This window comes from Schistocerca gregaria, chromosome X, assembly GCF_023897955.1.
Source record: "Schistocerca gregaria isolate iqSchGreg1 chromosome X, iqSchGreg1.2, whole genome shotgun sequence".
NCBI lineage: Eukaryota > Metazoa > Arthropoda > Insecta > Orthoptera > Acrididae > Schistocerca > Schistocerca gregaria.
In genome coordinates, this window is record NC_064931.1 from 688,616,626 (window position 1) to 688,644,472 (window position 27,847).

Consider the following 27,847-nt stretch of genomic DNA (forward strand, 5'->3'; position numbering starts at 1 on the left):
TTATGTAAAAATTATAAATGTTACAGTCTAATACTAACATAGCACAAGCACAAGCAGAATTACACAACTAACTGACTAGCAGCAATTAATTGAATCGTGGAAATAACACCTAAATTATAAGCTCTGCACGGCCTTTGCGGCATGAGTAAGAATCCCGGCCATCTGGTAAATCGCATTCACTGTGGAAGACTGCACAGTTAGAATAGGATGCGACCAACCGAAGAAACTAGAGCTCGATAATCCATTCCAAGGCCTCCAGCTGCGGTTGGCGTTCATAGCGAGACTATCGAACTTCCTCCCACGCTATTCTATCCCCTTTCTTCCCCCAAACCACTTCTACTCTTTTAACTAAGTTATAGTTTTTTTTAAAAATCATTATTATTACAATAGTATGGTGAAAATTAATGCTTCTAATTTTTTTATTTTCTCAATATCGGCTGAAGTGTTACATGTCATTCATATTACTCAGTCGATTTTCCTGCTTCCTTTGAAGCAAGATTCAACCCTCTGCTGTTAGAAGGCCCCGAACTGTAGCGTGTAACATTTATTTCGCCGGGGTGACTATGTTGAGAAATGCGTTGACATGAAGAATATAGATGTAGAATGTTAATAAAATTTGTTTTGTTTAGAAAGCTTTGAGAGTTTTCACACAAAAATTTGCAAGAATTACTTGTCAGCGCACCCTAGTTGTGTAATTTGTATAAATATCTTCGTAGTATGTAACAATTAATCCTAAAAAAGATTACACTTTAAAAAGGACCACCTGTTTCAAAAATACTAAGCAACAGGAAATAAACAAAACGAAACGAAAATTAAATAACTCCATAAGAAATATGATTGCTTGTTTTGGAATGACAGTAGATAATGAACAGTAACATGAAGTTCTGTCAATTATAAATGATGTTTCTTTCACGTGTGTATAACATATTTTAGCGGAGTGTCTAGCCTTGGGATTTAGAACGTCGCTATATCATCTTGACAAAATACTGGTAGTAGTAATGCAAATCTTAATTGGCCAACGATTCTGTCTATGGCTGGATTATTGCGCTTGCTGCGTGATACGGATCTCAAGTTCAATTTGATCTATTAGGTAAATTCGAAACGACAACGAAGTTTCTTAAACAATATACCGTATCTCTGAATTTAACTAACTGCATAAATTGTAGAATACACTGTTCGTCAAATTTGCTGAATATAAATCTAATTAGAATATAAATCTAATTAGACGACTGCTGATGACGCCTCAAGTAACAATGTATAATTATCAAGAAGTTCAGGGGTAGACAAAAATATAGAAACAAGAAAAATGCAACGCATTACCAAGCCCAATACGGCTAGGAAAACCATTAGCTTTCAAAACGGCTTCTAATCGTATCGGAGTAAATAAATACACGTCCTTTATAGTTTTCACGGGAATCTTATACCGTTCTTCGAGCAAAATATTGACAAGCTCAAGTAATGATGATGGAGGTGGATGGTGATCACACACTCTTCTCTCCAAACAGACCACAAAGGCTTAGTAATACTGAGATCTGGTGTCTGTGATGGTCAGGCAAATAGTTCAAATGGCTCTGAGCACTATGAGACTTAACTGCTGAAGTCATCAGTCCCCTATAATTTAGAACAATTTAAACCTAACTAACCTAAGGACATCACACACATCAATGCCCGAGGCAGGATTCGAACCTGCGACCGCAGCGATCGCGCGGTTCTAGACTGCAGCGCCTAGAACCGCTCGGCCACCACGGCCGGCTGGCCAGGCAAGATGCGCAAATGTGACACCTTAACTTTTCCCGGCGAATTGAATGTTCAAATAACTTACGGGTTTGCTGCCGGGTGACGTCGACCACCGCCGATATTTCGTCAGGAGCACCCCCTGCGGCAGTTTTGGCTTGAGAATGTAATGGCGTGCTCTTGTCGAAATATCTGCGGTGGTCGACGACGTCCGCCGGCACCAAACCCATAAATTATTTGAACAAGATACGAAAACTTACCCTTGTAGTCACAGAAGCAGTTCAAAGCCATGTGATGTGTGTGAAGAACAGTCCTGTCCTCTTGGAACACGGAATCACCTTAGGGGAACAAACGTTGTACCATGGGAAGGACTTGATCAAATGAAATGGTCGCATAATCCTTGACAGTGAGGCGACCTCGTACAATACACATTGGGACCATGGAATGCCACGATACGACTGCGAAAATCATCACCGAACCCCCGCCCTGTTTCACTCTTGGGGCGCAAATTCGGCCAGAAGTTGCAAATAGTATTAGCACGACTCACCCAAGCAAATGACATTCTTCCATTGCTCCATATTCCAGGTTTTATGCCTTCGGCACCACACTTTCCTGTTACAGGCATTTGAATCACTGGTTATTGGTTTTGAGAATCCAGCTCGCAGCGGAATTCCCTGCACATGGAGCTTCTTATTGTTCTGATGCTCACAGGTTTCGCGGGTGCGCCATTCAGTTCTACAGTGACTGCAGCTGTCGTACTCTTATTTCTCGTCACAGTACTCTTCAGTGAGAGTTCGCCACGATCACTCAACACGCAATTCCGTTCGCGTTGTGACTTCGCGGACGATTTTCTTCCAGTTTCTCTGTGGGCGGTATAAATATCGATACGGCGGCTCTTTAAACAGCAAACTCTGGCTACCTTCGTTACCGAAGCACACACCGTAGGACCACTAACAATTTGCCCACGTTCGAATGCACTGAGCTCAAACATTATGCAGTTATAACTGCATGGAACATTTCTGACCACGACTGACAACTGCAACGTATTCAGGACATCGCACAGATGCCGTTAGAGGCCAAATACTACCCGCAGTCTTAACTAGCATCTGCGTTTATGTTCAAGCACTATTTCTCGAGATGTTACAACATTTTTAAGTATTTGTTTTGCATCACTCATCGCGCTTATGAAAGAAAAACCTTACTTCGGTAACTCACGAGCCGTACGTGCCGCTAGTTCTTTTATCTACATCTACGCGATTACTCTGCTGTTCACAATAAAGTGCCTGACAGAGGGTTCAATGAACCACCTTCATGCTGTCTCTCTACCGTTTCACTCTAGAACGACGCGCGGGAAAAACGAGCACTTAAATTTTTCTGTGCGAGCCCTGATTTCTCTTATTTTATCGTGATGATCATTTCTCCCTACGTAGGTGGTTACCAACAGAATATTTTCGCAATCGGAGGAGAAAACTGGTGATTGTAATTTCATGAGAAGATCCCGTCGCAACGAAAAACGCCTTTGTTTTAATGATTGCCACTCCAATTCACGTATCATGTCTCTGACACTATCCCCCCTATTTCTCGATAATACAAAACGAGCTACCCTTCTTTCTACTTTTTTGATGTCATCCGTCAGTCCCACCTGATGCGGATCCCACACCGCACAGCAATCTCTACCAAACTGTAGTGAACTAAGGACATTCGACTGGGTATTTTTTAATGAAGGTGATTTCTCTTGAGGATCGTTCGAAACAGATGACTTTTAGTGACTTAGCAACGGCCAACAGAACAAATATACAGACTGAGAATATTCTGTTCAGCGTATGTCAATGGATGACTGGAACGCTGCCACTGGGGGACGGCCCAGTGGGCACCTCCACATCATAAGTACGGTGAAAACCCATTCTGAGAAAGGCCACGCTGGCGAGGAAGCGCTACGAGTGTACAAATAGCGTTGAGGGTGACGTCTGTCCGCGAGGCCGGCCCTCCCAGCAGGCGGTGTGGGAACAATGCGCTGCGCGCACCCAGCCCGTCTCCAGGGAGCTGGCAACTCCGCCAGCTGCCCAGCAATGCTCTCCTGCGCCATGCCGTGCTTGCCTTTAAGGATACTCAGAAACAATAGACTAGCTGTTGTTGTGGTCTTCAGTCCTGAGACTGGTTTCATGCAGATCTCCATGCTACTCTATCCTGTGCAAACTTCTTCATCTCCCAGTACCTACTACAACCTACATCCTTCTGGATCTGCTTGGTATATTCATCTCTTGGTCTCTCTCTACGATTTCTACCCTCCACGCTGCCCTCCAATACTATACTGGTGATCCCTTGATGCCTCAGAACATGTCCTACCAACCGATCCCTTCTTCTAGCCAAGTTGTGCCACAAACGTCTCTTCTCCCCAATCCCATTCAACGCCTCCTCATTAGTTATGCGATCTACCCATCTAATCTTCAGCATTCTTCTGTAGCACCACATTTCGAAAGCTTCTATTCTCTTCTTGTTCAAACTATTTATCGTCCATGTTTCACTTCCATACATGGTTACACTCCAAACAAATACTTTCAGAAACGACTTCCCGACACTTAAATCAATACTTAATGTTAACAAATTTCTCTTCTTCAGAAACGCTTTCCTTCCCATTGCCAGTCTACATTTTACATCCTCTCTACTTAGACCATCATCAGTTATTTTGCTCCCCAAATAGCAAAACTCCTTTACTACTTTAAGTGTGTCATTTCCTAATCTAATACCCTCAACATCACCCGACTTAATTCGACTACATTCCATTATCCTCGTTTTGCTTTTGTTGATGTTCATCTTATATCCTCCTTTCAAGACATTGTCCATTCCGTTCAACTGCTCTTCCAGGTCCTTTACTGTCTCTGACAGAATTACAATGTCATCGGCGAACTTCAAAGTTTTTATTTCTTCTCCATGGATTTTAATACCTACCCCGAATTTTTCTTTTGTTTCCTTCACTGCTTGCTCAATATACAGATTGAATAACATCGGGGATAGCCTACAACCCTGTCTCACTCCGTTCCCAACCACTGTTTCCCTTTCATGCCCCTCAACTCTTATAACTGCCATTTGGTTTCTATACAAATTGTAAATAGCCTTTCGCTCCCTATATTTTACCCCTGCCACCTTCAGAATTTGAACGAGAGTATTCCAGTCAACATTGTCAAAAGCTTTCTCTAAGTCTACACCTGCTAGAAACGTAGGTTTGCCTTTCCTTAATCTAGCTTCTAAGATAAGCCGCAGGGTCAGTATTGCCTCACGTGTTCCAATATTTCTACGAAATCCAAACTGATCTTCCCCATTTCGGCTTCTACTAATTTTTCCATTCGTCTGTAAAGAATTCGCGTTAGTATTTCGCAGCCGTGACTTATTAAACTGGTAGTTCGGTAATGCGATAAAAAGTATCCGGACACCTGGCTGAAAATGACTTACAAGTCAATGGCGCCCTCCATCGGTAATGCTGGACTTTAATATGGTGTTGGCCCACTCCAAGCCTTGATGACAGCTCCGACTCTCGCAGGCATACGTTCAATCAGGTGCTGGAAGGTTTGGTGGGGAATGGCAGCCCATTCTTCACAGAGTGCTGCGCTGAAGATAGGTATCGATGTCGGTCTGTGAGGCCTGGCACGAAGTCCGTGTTCCAAAACATCCCAAAGGTGTTCTATAGGATTCAAGTCAGGACTCTGTACAGGCCAGTCCATTACAGGGATGTAATTATCGTGTACCAATTCGCCACAGGCAGTGAAACAGGTGCTTCATCGTGTTGAAAGATGCAATCGCCATCCCTAAATTGCTCTTCAACAGTGGGAAGCAAGGAGGTGCTCAGACATCATTGTAGACCTGTGTTGTGATAATGCCACGCAAAACAACAAGGAGTGCAAGCCCCCTCCATGAAAAACACGCCCCCACCATAACACCACTGCCTCCGAATTTTACTGCTGGCAATACGCACGCTGGCAGATGTTCACCGGGCATTCGCCATACCTACACCCTGACATCGGATCGCCACATTGTGTACCGTGATTCGTCAATCTACACAACGTTTTTTTCACTGTTCCAATGTTTACACTCCTTACACCAAACGAGACGTCGTTTGGCATTTACCGGCGTGATGTGCCGCTTATATGCAGCCGCTCGACCATAAAATCCAAGTTTCCTCACCTTCTGCCTAACTGTCATAGTACTTGCAGTGGATCCTGATGCAGTTTGGAATTCCTGTTTGATAGTCTAGATACATGTCTGCTTATTACTCGTTACGACCCTGTTCAACTGTCGGCGGTTTCTGTCAGTCGACAGACGAGGTCAGCCTGTACGCTTTTGTGGTGTACATATCAATTCAAGTTTCCACTTCACTATCACATCGGAAACAGTGGACCTAGGGATACTTATGAGTGTGGAAATTTCGTGTACAGAAGTATGACGCAAGTGACACCCAATCACCTGACCACGTTTCAAGTCCGTGAGTTGCGAAGGGTGCCCCATCCTGCTCTCTCACGATGTCTAATGACTACTGATGCCGCTGATATGGAGTACCTGGCAGTAGTGGCAGCACAATGCACCTAATATGAAAAACGTATGTTTTTGGAGGTGTCCGGATACTTTTGATCACTTAGTGTATTCCCAACTACTTCCTCAGATTTGTCATACATGCTGTGGTCTTCAGACGGAGGACTGGTTTGATGCAGCTCTCCAGGTTAATCTAACCTGTGCAAGCATCTTCATCTCTGAATAATTACTGCAACCTATGTTCATTTGAACCTGCTTACTGTTGTCATGCCTAGGCCTCTCGCTACAAGTTTTATCCTCCAAACTTTTCTCCATTACCAAACTAACTATTTCTTGATGCCTCAGGGTGCGTCCTACCAACCAATCCTTTCTTTTGGTCAATTTGTGCCATAAATATATTCCTTCCCCAATTCCATTCAGTACCTTATGATTAGTCACTCGATCTACCCACCTAGTCATGAGCTTTCATCTATATCTACATCTAAATGGATATTCTGCGAATCCCACGTAAGTTCCTGGTAGGGGGTTCATCGAATCACCTTCACACTAATTCTCTGTTATTCCATTCGCAAACAGCGCGCGGAAAAAACGAACATCTATATCTTTCAGTGCGGCTCTGATTTCCCTTATTGTATTATGATGATCGTTTCTTCCTATGTAGGTCAGCGTCAACAAAACATCCTATAACATAACTTTTCTAAAGCTTCTATTCTCTTCTTGTCTGAACTGCTTGTCGTCCATATTTCACCTCCATAAAATGCTAGCCTCCAGGAAGTTACTTTCAGAAAATACTCACTAACACTTAAATTCATATTCGATGTCAACAAATTGCCCTTTTTCTTAAATGATTTTTTTTTTCTACTACCAGTGTGCATCTTCTCTACTTCAACTACCATCAGTTATTTTGCAGCCCAAATAGCGAAACACATCTATTCTTTTTAGTGTCTTATTTCCTAGTCTAATCCCTTCAGCGTCATCTGATTTAATTCTACGACATTCCATTAACCTTGTTTTCCTTTTGTTGATTTTCATCTTATAACTTCTTTCAAAGACTATCCATTCTGTAACTGCTCTCCCACTTCCTTTTCCGTCTCTGGCAGAATTGCAGTGCCATCGACAAACCTCGATGGCTTTATTTCTTCTCCTTAAACTTAAATTCATGTTTTAAATTTCTCTTTGGGTTCCTTTACTGCCTACTCAATATACAGATTGAATAACATCGGAAATAGCTTACAAACCTGTCTCACTCCTTTCTCAATTACTGCTCCCCTTTCCCGTCTTTCGACTCCTGTAACTGCAGTTTCGTTTCTGTGCAGCCAGCATATAACTTCTTCCCCTATATTTTATCGATGCTTTCTTCATAATTTCAAAGAATGTAGTCCAGTCGACACTGTCATAAGTCTACAGATGCTATTAACATCTTTCTTTACACTATGGTCTAAACTAACTCGTAGGGTCAGTATTGCCTTGCGTGTTCCTACATTTCTGTGGAGCCCCAACTGATCTTTCCCGACATAGGCTTCTACCAGTTTGTCTATTCTTCTCTAATTAATTCGTGACATGGATTTCCTATAGTTAACAGAAGATTTCAGAGAAGAGTTTACTCATTTACCGCTTCCCCTTAATTGTTATTTCACCTTTTGTCATCTCCTTTATTCATGAAATTTCCAGTAAATACGTTAGGGTTTTCTATGACATTAATAACGATTGTGGTTGCTAGATTCTCGAACTTACAGTTCCAAGAGCTCGTAGGTTTTGGACGTGTTAGGTCAAATAAAGATGACGTACTCAAGAAAATACTTCTTGCATACTCCCTTATGATTCTCTCTTATGAATAAATAAAAATTGATTGATGTTTTTCATGATCTAAAAGTTTCTGTCCCATGTCGACGGAAGATGGTAAGCCTCAGTTTGTGCCTAGTCCTCCTGTACGGTAAATTGAACTCAATAAAATGGTAAATGACGGCTGCAAAGCCCCTACACCGTACACATAAGATGACGCCGTTTGTTAGTTATGTAGACTGACACCCTTTTTGTGATTATCATAAATCTCTTACCCATTGCTTTATAAAAATCTCTTCCACACTTTGCCACATATTAAGACCCTCCATGAATACCGTACATGTTTCCTAACGTATTATACTCTCAATCATAAATTAGTTGTTAAGGTCCTTACTTATCTCGCAAGATCCAGCAGAGAATTTCGTCAGCTCGTTGGGTTACACTGCTATCGTATCTCCATTTATTGGTACTAAATGAGATCCTCACATACGTGTTGATTTTCATTATATAGGCGTTAGATCTTGGCCTAAAGCAAAATTATATACTTAACATTTCGCCCCCTAGCACTCTAGACATCCTCAGAGGCTATAAAGACGTGTTAGTTTACTTTAGAACTGAAGATGGCTCTAGCATTACGAAGTAAAACGTTAGGTACAGAAACGTATCTAAGACAACGGCCTAATGCCCATAGGGTAGGTGAGGATAAGGCCAAGCAATTTCAGTTTTTCTGTTATTGTGGTCAATGAGGAGTAGATTTGCTAGTGATTTCAAATTGAAATAATAGACTAGGTTGTTACATATAAGCTATCCAAATTCCAGCTCTCTCTGATTGCTAATTAAAGAGATATTTAGCCGCGCGGGATTAGCGGAGCGTTCTAAGGCGCTGCAGTCGTGGACTGTGCGGCTGGTCCCGGCGGAGGTTCGAGTCCGCCCTCGGGCATGGGTGTGTGTCTTTGTCCTTAGGATAATTTAGGTTAAGTAGTGTGTAAGCTTAGGGACTGATGACCTTAGCAGTTAAGTCCCATAAGATTTCACACACATTTGAACATTTTTGAAAGAGATAATTACAATTTAGCTAAAATAAAACTTGCAGGGTTTTGTTCCCCAAAATGGGGGGAGATTGTTCCCTCTGAGATAAACATGGATAAAAATTGCGTAATAAAAACACTTGAAAAAATCCTTTATAACATTGTTGTATTGTAGCCAAGTAACCCAACAAAATTCTGAACTGAAACGTCTCTCAAATTTGAACATAATACTTCAAAATACTTGTACAAAAATAATGCTTTCTCCTCCAGGACAGGAGGATTAGTAGAGTAACCTGAAAGAGTTAAATTACTGAGGCTAAACTATTTAGGTACCTAGTAAATAGTGTACTTTGTTAGGTCCTCGGATTTTTCCTTGAAGTACCAGTCTCTTATGCTTCTTCTTCTTCGAATACTTCTTTGCCAAATAGAAACTCCATATCTGTATCTGAGCAAATGTCATGATGTGAGAAGTCTAAATCTGATTATGAATAATAATCAACTGGCTGTTTGATCTGTTTTCGTCCATTTTTTTGCATTGATGTAAAGAAACGTAGCTTACGTCTCTTTGTTTCTATAGCATGTTCTTTTCCTTCTTTGGCACGTCTTCTCTTCTTTGCAGCAAGTTTTTCTTTTCCCATGAATTCTTCTTCCATTTGTTCTTTATTGGGTGTCGACGCTAAAGGCACAGATTTCAATGCTTACCAGAAAGTTGCCCTAAATCTTTTATTTTAGACAGCGAGTGCTGAATGTCATCTTTTGCGAGGATTATCTTTAAAGAATTGCCGTCACATTGTTGGAGCTGTGAGGATTTACCCCAAAACACCTGCAGGGATATGCACCATTTCGCCATTTTCTGGAAAACGCATCGTAGTTGACTTTGGGGAGGTATTGGAACAACTGTTTCCACGTGAAAGTTAAGTTTAGATGCAGTAGCTCAACGTGTTTTTCGTTGATTCCTCTTTTCAATTCTTACATCATATAATATTCAGGTGAAATATCCGGAAAGTTACGTGTAAGTAGTAAAAAACAAATCTAACCCATTTTCTCACCTCTGGAGCGACCTGCCGGGATGAACTTTCGTGGAACTATAAATTACAATAAGACAAACCTGAGATCTGGTGGACAACTCCTTGAAGCAACGGCAGTCTATTCGAAAACTAGGTATAAATGTTTACCCCACGTGGAGCTTTACCCCCAGCTACCCTGTAAATAAAATCAAAATGTATGCCAATATTGACAGTGAAATCTTCCACTATATCGTCCTCATTTTCTGTCTTGTCATCTAGCCAGTTATTCCTTTTTGGCGTCTGTTCTCAGCAATCACAACATACTTCTTTCCGTTATTCGCTGTGCAACCCTCCCCGTATTTTTTAATCATTTGCGCAGTTAAGTACGTGTCTCATTGCCGTGGGATTGAAGTAGTCATACATAAAAATTATGAACACTTAAGTGTAAGGAACCATGGAAAATTATTTTTGCGTGCAATATTTTCGAATTTGAATTTTTTGGCTAACTAATCTCCTCTCTTCTGATGCTCATAAGCAAAATTTATATAAAGGAGGCTAAGACGTTGCTCCGTTGTATGTTAAATTCGTCACTTGATTTGAAAACGCGAAAGGATTTATTGTATTCCGGTAATTCGGAAGATGATCACAGGTATCAAAAATTTTCAAGTGGTACATGAGTATACAAGCAGAACCTGAAATCGAAACAAAGCCATTGAACAAATGGGTAATAATGCAAGACGATGATACTGAATCCGACACAAGCCGTTTAAGACATAATCATAACTTCTGAAAATTGTGCTATAGCAGTAAAAACATGGATTATTTTTCAGGAATTTCTTGGTACACAATATTGCGCGATATTGCTGGTATTCAAACCGAGTTGCCATGTAAAGCTCCCGCTAAGATCGTACACTTTTGTAGTGCTGCTCCTGATTGACGTACGTCTAGAGAGGAACGTACTGGAATCCACATTGTCTAGGACATGGTATTACCGGAAAACTTTCCTTTCTTCTTTACATGAATGCTGTATTTATCACTATTTGCAATTCGGTACATGCACATCGCCTATCGTCCGAACTGTATGAAAACTGTCGCTTTAATGGAACGTTATACAAAATCTGATTTAAATTTACCGTGGCGTTAGGTTTCCGGCGGAGTGCGCAAGGCCGAAACGTATGTAGAATGGTGCACATGAACAAGCGATAGCTTCATTGTCGGTGAACCCGTTATCGATATGGATTAAACAATGTTGAAGAATACTGGAAGTTTTCTGCCAGAGAGAAGTTTTAAATACTGTTGCACAAGCGAAATAATAGTTACAATTGCAGATATTCTTCACAGCCCAAACGTGCTACTGTCAATATGATACCGCAACAGTCACGAACTGCGCGGCCACTCCCGCCGAAGGTTCGAGTCCTCCCTCGGGCATGGGTGTGTGTGTTGTGCTTAGCAAAGTTAGTTTAAGTTACTTAAAGTAGTGTGTAAGTCTAGGGACCGATGACTTCAGCAGTTTGGTCCCTTAGGAATTCACACATATTTTTGAACATCTTATTTCAGTGAATTTCAGATTTATTACAAAATCAGCCTTAGACTTATTTGCCATGCGGTGATTCTCGGCCCAAGTCCCTCCGTAAGCAGACAACTTAGTCAGTAGGCAATACGGCCATGCCCTGTAAAGCACTGCAGTGTTCAAACCAGCCTTCTGACTGAGGACAGTTTCACTGTAGTATACTTTTACTCTTACAAAAATTCGTTGTTCCCGAAACAGTTGTATTGATTTCTGCGTATCATGTCTTCCATGTCATAGATAAGTTGGAGGGATTGGACACATTCGTTTCTTTATAGAGCATGTTTCACGCGTTACACATGAAATGGCATATCCTCAATCTTTTGCAATACTTATGGATGAAAATAACTTTCGTTTGATGTGTCACTGTCAAGTAACACAGCTAGATGAAACTTAGACAGTATATAGAAAAAACTGCTACACTATAGTACACAAGGTAACGAAATAAATACGCAGTGAGAGGAACAGAAATGATACTTTTGTTGAAAGACAGTACTCACACTGAAGCCACCGCGATTTACGATTGCCCCTTGGACATTATAAAAAGTGGAACATGGTCCTCAATACGGTGAGTCATTTATGCTACATAGTCCCCACGCAGCGGTTGGCGCAGCGGAAAGGGTAAGGAACCGTAATATTAGGGTCGTGCCAACGAGTCCCTATACAAGAACTTTTTGAAGTTCAGTTTTTATATTACTTACATTATAAATAAACAGTAATAATGTTCATTACATTGTATGTACTAATATATTCATAAGAGACGTGAAAAAAAAGGTAAAGGAAAATTAGGGATTCGAAATAAATTTCCAGTAAGGGATTATAAGGCATATACAAGAACTTCGTATATAAAATTACACTTTTTTATTATTTACAGTTGATGATTTACACGTACCAGGGTGATAATGATCATAATACAGGAGAAGCAGGAACTTTCTCAGCAGCTTGTAGCCGGCCGTGGTGGCCGAGCGGTTCTAAGCGCTTCAGTCTGGAACCGCGTGATCGCTACGGTCACAGGTTCGAATCCTGCCTAGGGTATGGATGTGTGTGATGTCCTTAGGTTAGTTTAAGTTCTAGGGAACTGATGACCTCCAATATTAAGTCCCATAGTGCTCAGAGCCATTTGAACCACTTTTTTTTCAGCAGCTTGTACTCGTTATAAACGCCGCATGTTTACACTTGCATAGTTGTTTTAAAGTTTCTATAGAAAAACGAGCTTGGTTTACATTCATAAAAGATTCCTCTCATAGCACAACCCGGCAGCAAACGAGGCGTAGGTCATCATTTTGACAAATACTGACGAGTGTAGCTGGGGGTGCACAACGGAATACATTCTGGTGCTGTCTTATCTGAATGTGATTCCTTTTTCTTTCTCGACAAGGTAAGAGTTTTTTGAGCAAATTCTTTCTCTGACGATAAAAATAGACATCGGAGGGTTTCACTAGCAGAGTGTGAGGTGAATCACATTAATACTGCACAATGGCAATCCTTATTCCTATTGAACATCTCGAAAAATCTTGTCGTATAATTGTGGATTGGTTTGTCTTTCCCACGAGTCAATTAACAGAGCAAATTTGTTTTGCTGTGTGGTGTGTTTCATCATATCAGTTTACCAGATTTTGACGAAGTAATAACGACATACCTATATTTTGTCGCATATGAATCCACCATGTTTTGAATGCTCTGTACAAAAGAGCTAGTACTTCATTGTAGGCATACGTAGGGTGTTGGTAATAATTTTCCAGAAATGCTTATAGCTTATTGTGCTGTATACAAGTGGACTAATCTGTTCATCATTCGGTTTATATGCAGTGTAAATAAGGTAAAAATTGATAATAAAAAAAATGTTTCCACACGGGTACTTGAGTCCCTTACCACTGTAGTAGCGTTCGGCACTCTTTCCGCTTTGTTAACCGCTCGCTCGACCCGCGCTATTTTCTGTAGACTCTCGGTCATCTGCGGCTCACAATTTTGTCACTTCCATTTCTGACCAAGCCTCGCATATTCCATAAAATTTGGACTAAATCGGTGACGACGGGTAGAAATGAACCCCTTGAAAGTCACTTCACTAGGAAAATATTATTAGAAGTTTGCTACACTCATGTCCTTTCAACCCTGACGTTATATTTTCCTTAATGAAAATCGATGGTAATATAAAGAGAAATAGAATTGTAGCAAACATTCTCTACTGATAGAATACAACTTTTCATAGATCAAAGTAGTTATATAAAACACTTCAGTTTTATGACTAGGCTTAATTGACGAACAAAGAAGTATACGTGTTAGGCGGGAGGCATATTTCAAACACACATATGAAATAAAACAATGTCAAAGTGAAAGATATCGAGTTAACAATTGTAAAAGCTGCTACTTCTTTCAATAGTAACTAGGAAAACGTAATAATTATCATCCCACAGCACAGGTAAGTTACAGAGGTTATAGATGACAAGATTCTGTAGTTAGACACATAGGCCGTGGTATCATGACATCAATAGTTAGTCATTTTTCTCTTTTCTCCTCTGCAAAGTAATTCTATGCGAATGGCAATAACTAGAGACTTCATGGATTTTCCGCAACAAGTGGTTTTTGGCATCACTGCTCGTTACCAAGCGTTAACGTAGACTTCTCATGTATGATAATATTTCGTCAGAATAATCATCAAACTTCACATGAAAGCGCACCAAAAGTTGTAATTGTTCCAAACCGCGAACAGAGTATTAAGAAGCAAAGCAAAGCAAGCACAATCACTTTGTCAGGAGTCCGCAGAAATGAACTGGAAGTACAGCTGCGGAAAGAACGAAGGAAATGCAGAAGAACAAAAAGCAATATAATTAAATTCTGCATGTGTGTGTGTGTGTGTGTGTGTGTGTGTGTGTGTGTGTGTGTGTGTGTGTGTGTCTGTATCTGTGTTCGTCTATGCATGCGTGAGTGTACGCGTTCCTTTAATACAGCTTTCACCAAATAAATTGTTAGTTTGTGACAGGCTGCGTATAAATACAGTAAAATGCAAGGAAATTCAGTGGTCATACAATTCTGATTTCATAAAGGATTAACGAAAAAGGTATAGAAATATCAACGCAATATGAATATTCACGACCGTGAAGTTAAACATTCTGTTCAAACATTACTTTCCTTCGTAGAACTCTTCTTACGTACCTTGTTGATGAAACCCTCAGTGTTAGCACACACACACGTGACACAGTGATTTATCGGCTGCAACAAACAATGACTGGCTAGATAAAGTCATTAACTTAAACGTGTTTGCTTTCTCACCAGCTCTTTGATGGGAGTGTAAATACTTGGACGGCTACGGCAGACCGCACAAACATACGTAGAGCTGGAACATTGCCTTCTGATTCGGCAGGCGTAGCGGCCAGTAACGGTCAGGCCTTTTTTGTTTGGGACTTCCGATTTCTTTAGAATGGAAAAAGAAGAATCGTTATTTCACCTTTCAAAGTTGAGCAGATATCCCGTCCCCACTGGTATTAGTCAGCACAATCGTATATTAATATTCATTAGTGGAATATTTTATACTGTTAATTGCTTTTACCGTACAACTTATAACTGAAGTTTATAAACGAACGATACCATGACTCCACAGTGACAATGTTCTGATACTGAAATAGAATAACAAACTGGCACTCCAAACTAGATGTTTTGCGATTGGCGGGCAGTATCCTACCAGCTATACAGTGGTTGTTACAGATTTAACTGAAGACAGGAGACACGCTTATTACTTCATTTATCGTCAGCTTCCTGACAAATTCAAACTATGTGTCCGGCAAAGATTCGAGTCCTTAACGTGGCTTTCACTGGTGATGATGAGCGACCTGAGCATTCCTCTGTAGCTACAGAGTGCACACAATTGCAGAGTTAAGATACATAGTTCCCCCCAGTGGTGCTAGTCGAGTAAGCTAGGCAAGAGATCCCCGGTAAAGTTAATAAAAACGGGAGAGCGGTACTGGCGGATGGGAACTGAGAGGATGGGTCAGGTGAAAAGTCGTTACCTATGAAAGTCAAGCTCAGGGTTCGAATCCCAGCCGGTCCTACAGATTAAACTTGTCAGGAAGCTTCACACCTACATTACCAGTGTAAGAAAAGGTGACGAACAATGAAGTAATAAGTGTGCCTCCTGTTTCCAGTTAAGTCTGTAACAAGTAAAGATTCCAGAAAATATCTGTATAGCTCTGGCGAGTTCTGCACCTAGACTGAAAGTTGGCTCAGCTGACGATTATAGGCCTACACGGACTCTGATAACTGCATTATTTTATATCTCAGGTTAGAAGTAAAGAATTGCTGATACCTTAGTTTAGCTCAGAGCACCATAACTGTACACCCCGCCCGGATAGCCGAGCGTGTTAGCGCTCCGCTTACTGGAGGCGTCGAAGCTCGGCGGCCCCGGACCGAATACTCCAGGCGGATTAACGACAAGGTCCGGAGGGGTGGTTAGCCTGAATTTTAGGCGGTTTCCCACATCCGACTTGGTGAATACCGGGGTGGTACTCTCGTCTCACCTGAGTTACACCATATGGAAACATTGAGAAAAATATTATCACGCTTTCACATACGATAACACTAGACTAACGTTACCAAATCCACAAATTAAGATGCCGACGACATCAATATATAACAAAAAGGAACAAATGAACGAGCTAGTGCAGTGAAAAAATAAAAAAGTGCGAAGCCGACATCAGGAACTCGTCTGACTATCCGCCTATAGATATTCCGTGCTTCTCTTAATCGCTTCACGAAATGCCAGGATGGGACTTAACATCTGAGGTCATCAGTCCGATAGAACTTAGAACTAGTTAAACCTAACTAACCTAAGGACATCACACACATCCATGCCCGAGGCAGGATTCGATCCTGCGACCGTAGCGGTCGCGCGGTTCTGGACTGAAGCACCTAGAACAGCTCGGTCACTCCGGCCGGCTAACGTAGTAAGATGCGATGTTAGTTTGTGTATTGGTCTTCCGTTCACAAGAACACTTTTTTTATATATAAAACAATGACTCTTTTTATTGTTTGTGGCGCGGCAGTTTTCATGTGATGTACTGAGGCCCCATTATTTCCATGGCTCTTTTGGACTTCTTTACCACTGTTCACAAACGTCGCAACAGTGTCTTTAAAGCACGATACACAGGATGATCACAGCAGTCACGACAAGAAACTTTAATATCGGTATACACTTGTGTTAAATGCTTTTTTAATGTCAATATAGCCTGATGACGAGGTAGCACCTCGAAACATATCACTAAATAAATAATTTAGGTGTTAACAAATGCCGGCCGCGGTGGTCTCGCGGTTCTAGGCGCGCAGTCCGGAACCATGCGACTGCTACGGTCGCAGGTTCGAATCCTGCCTCGGGCATGGATGTGTGTGATGTCTTTAGGTTAGTTAGGTTTAAGTAGTTCAAAGTTCTAGGGGACTAATGACCACAGCAGTTGAGTCCCATAGTGCTCAGAGTCATTTTTTGTTAACAAATTTTGAGACTCGTCGCGGTATTTGAAAATCTTTTTATATTTTTGAAGTAGTCACTTTCGATGAATTGTCAATATGGCTTAAAATTATTACATTATGAACACTACTGGTCTGGATGGAGCCTGGCGGTGTTGCAGCCACGTGAGGCGGCAAGGGAAGTATATATGTAGAGGCGAATGGAAATCGATTCACATACGCAACTTAGACAAGAGACAGATATGACCAGGCGCCAGGGAACGATTAACTCGGAAATGGAGAAGCTAGTTCGGCTGTTAGCTTGTTGCTGCGGTGAGCATCTATGGAAGTGGCTGGAGGGCGCTGAAACCATGTGTAGGTGACAAGGTGTGGACGTCCACTACTCATCACAGCTTGTAGAAGTCGGAGGCTTGCCCGCCCTGTAGAGCAGGATAGGCGACGACCTGTGACAGATATGACAACAGAGTACAGTGCTTCACAGCAGACGACCTTTACGTGTTCCCTTGCTGGCGCAACAACCTCGTCAACTGTGATTTCTGTGGGAACGGGATCATCAGACTTGGAGCGTGGATCGTGTCGTCTTGTCGGATGAATCCCGTTTCGTGTTACTTCAGGTCGATGACCGTAAACGGATACGCTATCAGCCAGGAGAACGGCTGCTCGAAACATGCACCTCGCCACCTCCTCAGATGGGGGAAATGTTACATTATGGATCGTATTCACCTGGGCTTCCAAGGGACTTGTGGTCGTAAGCGAAGGCACCACGAAAGCTGTGAACTGCGTGAACTTTACTGAGGACTGTCTGCATCCTTTACTGCTTAATGTCTACGCCGACAGCGATAACATCTTCCAGTAGGATAACTGTCCGTCTAAAAGACCACTATCATGTTTTAGTGGTTTGAGGAGCGTGACAGTGAACTCACGTTGATGTCTTAGTCACCAAGGCCTGATCTGAACCCAATTAACATGTCTAAGACGCTATTGGGCACCAGCTCCCCGCCCGCAAACCACTGGTCCCTAATTTATGGGAATTGCGTGAACTGTGAGTAGATATCTCGTGTCACATAACTCTCGAAACCTACCAAGTATCTGTCGAATCCGTATCACGCAGAACTGCTACTGTATTGCGTTCCAGAAGTGGACCAAACGTTGTTAAGCTGGTAATCATAATGTTTTGGCTCATAGGTGTATAAATGAAATATTAGCTGTTGCAATGAGCTATCCTGATTTTGCCCTCTTGTATCACTCAGTCCTTGCTGGTTATTGTAGCTTGTTTTACATAATTAAAAAGTATTCCTCTTCTATCTCTTTAATTAATACCACATTTTCTATGAATGAAAAATAACCATTTTATTCGATTCGACAATAGAAAGAGTTTCTCAAATCTGTGGGTGTGAAGTGTGTATCCTTTTGCCGGCCGCGGTGGTCTCGCGGTTAAGGCGTTCAGTCCGGAACCGCGTGACTGCTACGGTCGCAGGTTCGAATCCTGCCTCGGGCATGGATGTGTGTGATGTCCTTAGGTTAGTTAGGATTAAGTAGTTCTAAGTTCTAGGGGACTGATGACCACAGATATTAAGTCTCATAGTGCTCAGAGCCATATGAACCATTTTTTTGTATCCTTTTTTTACTAAATTTGTCCTCTATAAAAACTGCAGTTCTACGATTAACTTCTCGAATTTCAACTGGTGTTTCATTAGTAGATCCTAATAGATTATGGTCACTATCATTGTAAGTATATGGACAATTTTTACTGTTCTCAAATTGATTTCTTGAACTATTGTTTTACCAAAATACATTAATGTGCTAAGATGTGTACTCAATTTCGCTTATTTAGTTAATAGACATTGTTCACAGCCGTCTTAGGATAAGTGTAATGATATGTAACTTCCGTTTGCTGATCGACCTCTAACAGCACCCATTAAATGCAACGATGCTTGAGTTTCTGGCATTAAGATGAATTCACTTTAATATTTCACTCTAGCTTGGTGCCTATAGAGATAAATGTCCATGTATAGGTCTAGATGTGTTGGCGTGTTTCATACGTTAGTTCTAACAGTTTTCTGGGAATTAACAACTTTCATCCCTAGTCATATGCTGCGAAAAGAAAAAAAAGAAAAGAAAAGAAAGAAATAGCTGTGTTTCAGGTTCCGTTGCCCCGCAAACTCTCCCAACTAGGAGGACGACAAAATTGTACAGGAAATATGACCATGGCTTTGAAAAAGACTATGAACTTCAACCGTAGTGTGTGCTTGCTGATTGCTTTTCAACTCAGTTTGATAAAAATCTAGCGCCTATGATGCAGAACAGCAGTAATTGGCTTTTTACACTTTTTGTGCAATTTCAGCTCTTACAACACCGTTCTAAATGTTCCGTGACTGTCGACACACATGTACCTTAGGTGTTCATAAGGGTATTTTTGATCCGTCGTTGCAACTAAAAAAATGTGTGATTTTTTCACCAGACGCGTTTCGCTTTATTGAGGTAAAGCGTCATTAGTGGTCTGTAATTAAGTTTATTTACATTCTGATTTGGTTTTTAGATCGAAAACAGTTCGTTAAAAATAGATTGGTTTGTACATACGGTGATTTATCGGCTGATTTTCCGCTTACATCGGGAAATGTCGTAAGTGAGAAAGCAGTCGAAAAACACCGTAAGTACAAACCAACCTATTCTTAACGAACTGTTTTTCGATCTAAAAAGCAAATCAAAATGTAACTAAACTTAATTATAGACCACTGAGATGCTCTACCTCAATAAAGCGAAACTCGTCTGATGAAAAAATCACCCATTTTTGTAGTTGCAACGACGGATCAAAAATACCCTCATGAATGATAGAGCAACTACGAACTCTTAAGGCTGCACAAATGAAGAATCTTAGGTGTGTTCGAGTGGCGTAGTACAGCCGCATCACCATGTTATATAAGAAGCAGTCAAAGGAAAACGAGACAGATGGGAAAAGTAAGTTTATTATTTCAAAAGTAATTACCATATCTGTTAATATATTTATCGCGCCGGAGACGGTCAATGCCTTCACGGAAAAATGTTTGCACCTGCCTATGGAACCGTGATTATACTCAGGCGTGCACCTCTTCGTACGAAGCAAATTAACGGCGGCCACGAATTTGTTTCGTCGGAGCTCCAAAACTGTAAAAATCGCTCGGGGACTGTGTGGAGGAAGTGCACTTCTCCAGCATAGACTAAGCAACCTTAGCAACAAGTGAGTCCACCCACTGTCGATTTTCTTCGGTCGAAGAGGTGTACGTCTGGGTGCAATCATGGTTCCGTAGGCAACCGCAAACATTTTTCATGAAGGCATTGACTATCTTCTCACACAGTGGGATAAATGTATTGAGAGTAATGGCGATTACTTTTGAAGTGATAAACAGTTTATTTACTTTTATCCATCTGTCTCGTTTTCATTTTACTGTCCATTTATTTCACATTATATGAAAAAATGTACTTCTCCTTAACAAACTGAGAGATCCATACAACGGAAAAAAGACTGAACATTCTCCGTTTCTAACTATATTGCAGAAGCACACACAGCCGTAGAAAAGTAGGTTGGAGATGGGGGTAGGGGATATAGTTTGCGTAATGACAGAACTAATAATGGCACCTCACTACAGTAAGGAAGGTTAGTCTGACGTTTCGTCGACATCAAACACATTAGAGGTGGAGAATTAGCTGGGATTGGGTAAGAATAGTAAATAAAAATTGGCCTTCACCTTTTTGATGAAATGATCCTGGCATTCTCGTGAAGCGATTAAGGGAAGCACGGAATATCTAAAGGCGGATAGCCAAACGAGTTCCTGATGTCGGCTTCGCACTCTTTCTTTTGACCCATTTACTACATTATCCTTCTCTCTCTCTCCTTAGGATGATCAGTGCGGTCATGCCAAGAAACTTTAGTATCTGCATGCACGCGTGTTAAATGTTTTTGTTATGCTAATATAGCCTGATATGAGGTACCATCCCTAAAAGTGTCGTTAAATAAATTATTTCACTGTCAACAAATTTTGTGACTGGTAGCGATATTTGAAAGCCTTTTTCACATAATGTTTTAGCTCATCAATGTGTATCGAAGAGGTAACGAGGGATGTACAGGAGTTGATACTGGGGTTGTTTCTCACGAATAGAAAATCAGCATGATACAGTTCGCTGATGCGGTTTATAAGGCGATTGTTCGACCGATTTTTGAGTGCTGTTCATCTATCTGGGTTCCCTACCAGGTAGGACTGACAGAATAGATAGAGAAGATCCAACAAAGAGAGGCCAGTTTCGTCACGTGGGCGTCTACCCGGCGCAAGAGCATTACGGAAATGGGCAACGAACTCCATTGGCAGACGTTACAAGAGAGGCGTTTTGCATCACTGAGAGAGCACTTTCCGGGAAGAGTCGGACAACGAATTACCTCCTCCCACATACGTCTCGCGTAATGACCACGAGGAGAAAATTCGAGAAATTAGAGCCAATACAGAAGCTTACAGACATTCTTCCCACGCGCTATTGGCGAGTGGAACAGGGTTGGAGGACTCATTTATTGGTACGAAAAGTATCCTACGCCACACACCATTAGGTGGCTTGCGGAGTATGACGTACATGTAGATGTAGATGTCGTACCAGTGATGCTGTACTAGCTCATGGATATAATATGCACATTCCGAAAAAGGAAACTAAGTTAATGAAGGTAATGGTATACACAGCTGGTAACACGATGGAGACTAAATGTGAAACTTCGACAAGACGCTTTAGAAGAGGGGAACAATGTGTGCTATCTCGGACATTCAATAGAAAAAAAAGACAGATGCACGAAAGATATAGTAGCCAGCATTGCGAAAAGCAACAGAGCTGATTTCTCGAAATCGGTTTGGTAGTCTAATACTTCTGCGAGGGGCGTTCAATAAAAAATGGAATACTTTTTTTCTCCGCCAATATTGGTTAAAAATTTCGGAATTAGTTGTGGGACATTGTGGAATGCTTCTTCTTCGTCCCCGATAGCTTTATGAAGTTCCGATAGGTGGCGGCGCTGTACGTAGTCTTCCAAATGGCCCCTGTGATGGAAGTGCGTTCCAGGCAGAGCTGTCACTGAGTTTGTTTTAGCGGGGCGAAAGGATGGTGAGTCGTTGGGCGAGGAGTCTATCGTCATCGCAGAAAAGTCACACAAACTGTTCTTCCTTATCTACCCTACAGTCCCGAACTCACACCTTCCAACTTCCATCTGTTTGGCCCAATGAAGGATGCACTCCTCGGGAAGCAGTGCGTGGATGATGGAGAGGTTACTGATGCAGCAAGACGTTGGATCCGACGTCGACCAGTAGAATGTTGCCATGCGGGCATCCAGGTCCTTCCAGTAAGGTGGCGTAAGGCCGTTGCATTGAACGGTGATTATGTTGGAAAATGGGGTTTTGTAGCCAAAAGAGTGGGGAATAATATGGAGTACCGTAATCCTGAACGGGATCAACTTTCTTTCACAATTTTTTTTTTGCCTTACTTATTTAACGCTCCTCGGAGATATAAATGTATGCCATCGAGTTCTAAAGGCAGTGCACTACATACAATATGCTTATTTCAGTGTAAGTTAATCGCTCCCCTTCTGTCACTGGGAGGACCGAGGATCAAATCCTGTGTGGGCATCCAGATTTAGGTTTTACGTGGTTCTCCTAAATCGCACAAGGAAAATTCCGCGATATTTTCTTACAAAAACACACGGTCGAGTTTTATCTTATTTTTCCGTTACCGAGCTCGCCACATAGGCATTATGCTTCATGTTTAACTCCGAAAACGAGACAAACGTTGTGCTGAACCATACTTCGAATCTGACTCTGGCTACTCTGAGCAACAGTCTGTATTTCCTTGAAGCGTCCACTCACTGCAGACCGTTCCAGCTCTGAAGTTGGAAAAGCATAGTAAAAACTGAAGAAATTTAATTTGTGTAACAGTATGAACGCAGTGCCTAGAAGTGCAGTATACACGAGAAAGCTTTCGAAAGAGAAACTAAAAGTAACTAAAATTTTTATGCGAGTGGAGGGTTGAATGTTACGAGTTCTCCAGCTAGGTACCTTCCTTGAATTAGTTTGATCAGCTATCATTCGTTTGGAATACTAGTTTTCATAAATAATGTTTCACTCACAAGAAGGTGTGGTCCGAAAGAAGCGAGACTACGCAATCATATAGTTGATTTGCCTCGATGCAATGAATCTACCACCTTCAGTGCGGATGCACAATTAAGTTCGACCTTATGCCGGAATCTCAAAGTAGCGAGCACGGAGGACATTTGATAGGTGTCACTAGGTGGGACTCTGGGTCGGCCAGGAGTGCCGAGGCAGTCCACGCGAAGTCGATGAACACAGTTTGATTGGTGCAATGGTTTACGCAAATGCCGAGTAAGCAGGAAATCCACGATTCGAATCCCAGTCCGTCACACATTTTCTCTCGTCGCCGTTGATGCTGCATAAGTCCGGATGCAGCTGACATCATCAGTTCCTCCCCTTTCCTTTCCTTACCCTCCACTCCACCTCCAGTGTACATAAAATGTTTCACTCGTTAGGCGGTTTTCGTTGTGCTTCTACGCATTGATAACAAATCCCTTTTAGGTCGCCTTACATTCTAAGAAGGAGCAAAAAGCTCCACAGGTCCTAACACAGCGAGTAGGATTGGTGCTAAGCCATTATCACTTTTTTATGCCAAAATCTACTTAACACTCGTGTGCTGTGTGATTGGGAGCGTTGTGCTGGAAGGTCCCACTCTGCCCCACGAAATAAACAGAATTAAAGGGTCACTTTTTCGAAACCCCATAATCATTTCCCATTTTGACTTATAAGTTTGAAATTTGGCTCTAAGGCGTCTACTACCTTTCTCTATAATGAAGCAAAAGCGTGGCGCCCGCCGACGTCGCATTAAATAGCAAGATGTCGATACATCCAGAGCTCAGACGTTCTTGAGAGGTGTTAATGATGTTACATTGGCACCAAAGTTCACGTCAATTCTGCCCAACGCCACCGTAGACGTGTCATACTGTGGGAAGGTTATCGCACGCCTTCTTATATTTGACCCCTTCTTTTGATGTCTCCGCGATGAGGTTATAACAGCGATGCCTAGCGTTAAAATCACGCGTTTTCTTATTTGCGGCCGAGGAAGGCATTTCAGACGCAATGTCGCTCAGAATCGACATGGAAAGGCCTCAGGAGGTGACATAATGGGCGTCAATGAAACCACCCCTTCTCTTGAGACACTGATTCCCACACATTGTGCAGTCGAAACCACAGCTCAGATTGCAGTGAAAAACAGGGCAACGTTCTTGACAGTCTTTGACATGGCTAACACCTCACGAACTCCTCAATCCTTCTCTAAAGACATCGTGGGCCAGCAATCCCACTGAATGTGACCGCAAATTATTTTTTAACGATGTGGAACACAAGGCACCGTTGAAAACCATTCCAAGAAATCTTAACGCGATCCGAAGCAACAAAGGCTGCTGGTGCTTTTCTAACTCTCATATTTTTCGCCCTCCTATGGCGTGATCATGGAAGATTGCGACATTGACACATGGGTGAATGAAACGGCAATAGGTCCCTTTAAGACCCCCCCCCCCCCCCAGTTCGGAAACAACCTCAGTGGTATCTACCCATGTCTGTTGAGCACTTTAAAAATTTACATGTACAGGGAAAACGTGTGACGTGATCACTAAGCGGCCACAAGTAGGCAACCACTTGACATATCCCTGTTCCGGCGAGCCTGCTTCAGGGGAGGAATTATATTTACTTTGGGACCCGTCCTCGTACGTGTCGATTCAGGATAGCTGAAGCATTCAACGGAAAGAAATCCTGCTTCCTAAGAAGGGGAAAATTCATAGTATGTGGGAACGGGGCATCGCGCCCGGATAGTCACGCTCGTTTGCACGCCACTTCCGTGATTCGGGGAGCCGAATCGAATCCACCCGACCGATTAATGACGGCGTCGGTGTGCTGGTCAGCCTGGATGTGGTTTTTAGTCGGTTTACCACATCCGGCTTGGTGAATACCGTGGGTGTACTCGCATCCTGCCTCATTTACACGATACATTTAGAAAAAAGTTTGCACACTTTCACAGGGGATAACAACAGACGTAGACTGTTTTGTTGTTGTTGTGGTCTTCAGTCCAGAGACTGGTTTGATGCAGCTCTCCATGCTACTCCATCCTGTGCAAGCTTCTTCATCTCTCAGTACCTACTGCAACCTACATCCTTCTGAATCAGTTTAGTGTACTCATCCCTTGGTCTCCCTCTACGATTTCTACCCTCCACGCTGCCGTCCAATACTAAATTGGTGATCCCTTGATGCCTCAGAATATGCCCTACCCACCGATCCCTTCTTCTAGTCAAGTTGTGCCACAAATTTCTCTTCTCTGCAATCCTATTCAATACCTCCTCATTAGTTATATGATCTACCCATCTAAACTTCAGCATTCTTCTGTAGCACCACATTTCGAAAGCTTCTATTCTCTTCTTGGCCAAACTATTTATCGTCCATGTTTCACTTCCATACATGGTTATGCTCCATACAAATACCTTCAGAAACTACTTCCTGACACTTAAATCTATACTCGATGTTAACAAATTTCTCTTCTTCAGAAACGCTTTCCTTGCCGTCGCCAGTCTACATTTTATATCCTCTCTACTTCGACCATCACCAGTTATTTTGCTCCCCAAATAGCAAAACTGCTTTATTACTTGAAGTGTCTCATTTCCTAATGTAATTCCCTCAGCATCACCCGACTTAATTCGACAACATTCCATTATCCTCGTTTTGCTTTTGTTGATGTTCATCTTATATCCTCCTTTCAAGACATTGTCCAATCCGTTCAACTGCTCTTCCAGGTCCTTTGCTATTTCTGACAGAATTACAATGTCATCGGCGAACCTCAAAGTTTTTATTTCTTCGCCATGGATTTTAATACCTACTCCGAATTTTTCTTTTGTTTCCTTCGCTGCTTGCTCAATATACAGATTGAATAACATCGGCGAGAGGCAACAACCCTGTCTCACTCCCTTCCCAACCACTGCTTCCCTTTAATGTCCGACTCTTATAACTGCCATCTGGTTTCTGCACAAATAATTTCCGAAAATTAACAGGCTGAATCCGTGGAGAAGCGGGATTAAGACCAGGAAAAAGAATAAGATGTTGGAACGAGAACTGCAGTAGACAAAAAAAGACCCTAATGTGTGTGAGGAGTGGAAGCGGCATGTGAATCGCCTAGGGAACTAGAAGACCTCTCATTTGTCGCTCGCGGTCGGCGCCGCCGCTCCGGAGAACGCACAGATGTTCCTCCAAATCGCGGCCGTAAATAAGTGTTTCCGGTAGCTAACTATCAGTCGGGTAGCACCTCCCGCCTAGTTAAGGAGACACATGTGGCTTATCTGCATTACAAGCGGTACTTGCGTCGGGCACGGGCCCCGCCCGAATATATACTGTACAAGAAGCGGGCGATAAGGGGCCGGCGGCGCATTAAGACACGTCGGCACGGCAGGTAGCTGAATGGTGGCGGTATAATGCCCGCTAAAAGACGGCGGCTAGCTACTAGTATCTGTCCGGCGGCTGGCCGGGCACTCAGCCTTATCGCGCGGCCGCTTTCATCCCGGCCGCACTAAATCACACCGCCATGTGGCCATTCAGTACTTGAACATCGGCAGACGCTGTCGGCGCTTATGAAATCTCCAGCCGCACCCGGCCTCTGCTCATCCTGTCTTGTTGCAAGACGAGTGCACGTAGTGACGATTACTACACACTGTTCAATAAATATTGCTAGTCTAATGCTCGCTGCGGCATGTCTCTCAAATACCCGGTGATCAAAAAGTCAGTATAAATTTGAAAACTGAATAAATCACGGAATAATGTAGATAGAGAGGTACAAATAGACACACATGCTTAGAATGACATGGGGTTTTATTAGAACAAAAAAAAAATACAAAAATTTAAAAAATGTCCGACAGATGGCGCTTCATCTGATCAGAATAGCAATAATTAGCATAACAAAGTAAGACAAAGCAAAGATGATGTACTTTACAGGAAATGCTCAATATGTCCGCCATCATTCCTCAACAACAGCTGTAGTCGAGGACTAATGCTGTGAAGAGCACTGTAAAGCATGTCCGGAGTTACGGTGAGGCTTTGGCGTCGGATGTTGTCTTTCAGCATCCCTAGAGATGTGGTCGATCACGATACACTTGCGACTTCAGGTAACCCCAAAGTCAATAATCGCACGGACTGAGGTCTGGGGACCTGGGAAGCCAAGCACGACGAAAGTGGTGGCCGAGCACACGATCATCACCAAACGACGCGCGCAATACATCATTGACGCGTCTAGCAATATGGGCTGGAGCGCCATCCTGCATAAACATCGTACGTTCCAGCAGGTGTTTATCAGCCAGGCTGCGGATTATGCGATTCTGTAACATATCGGCGTACCCCTCACCCAGTCATCACGTCACGCACCTTAACTCTTCTGTCATCCATCACCACATCATGGATTTTATCAATGATTTCTGGAGTCGTAACCTCCACAGGGCGTCCAGACCGTTCAGCATCACTTGTGCTCATATGGTCACTCCGAAAATTTTGAAAACACTTATAAACTGTGCTAATCGAAGGTGCAAAGTCACCGTAATGTTTATAAAGCTTATCTTTAGTCTCCTGAGGCGTTTTGCCTTCATCAAGTAATGTTTAAGCACCACACGAAATTCTTTTTCGTCCTTTTGTTGACAATCACTCGACTTT

General features: G+C 42.3%; 1 protein-coding gene across 1 annotated transcript in view; it reads left to right on the forward strand.

Annotated features, from left to right (window-relative positions):
• LOC126298280 (segmentation protein even-skipped-like) overlaps positions 1-27,847 on the forward strand; it is an 84,175-nt gene that overhangs the window by 17,450 nt on the left and 38,878 nt on the right. The window lies entirely within an intron of this gene.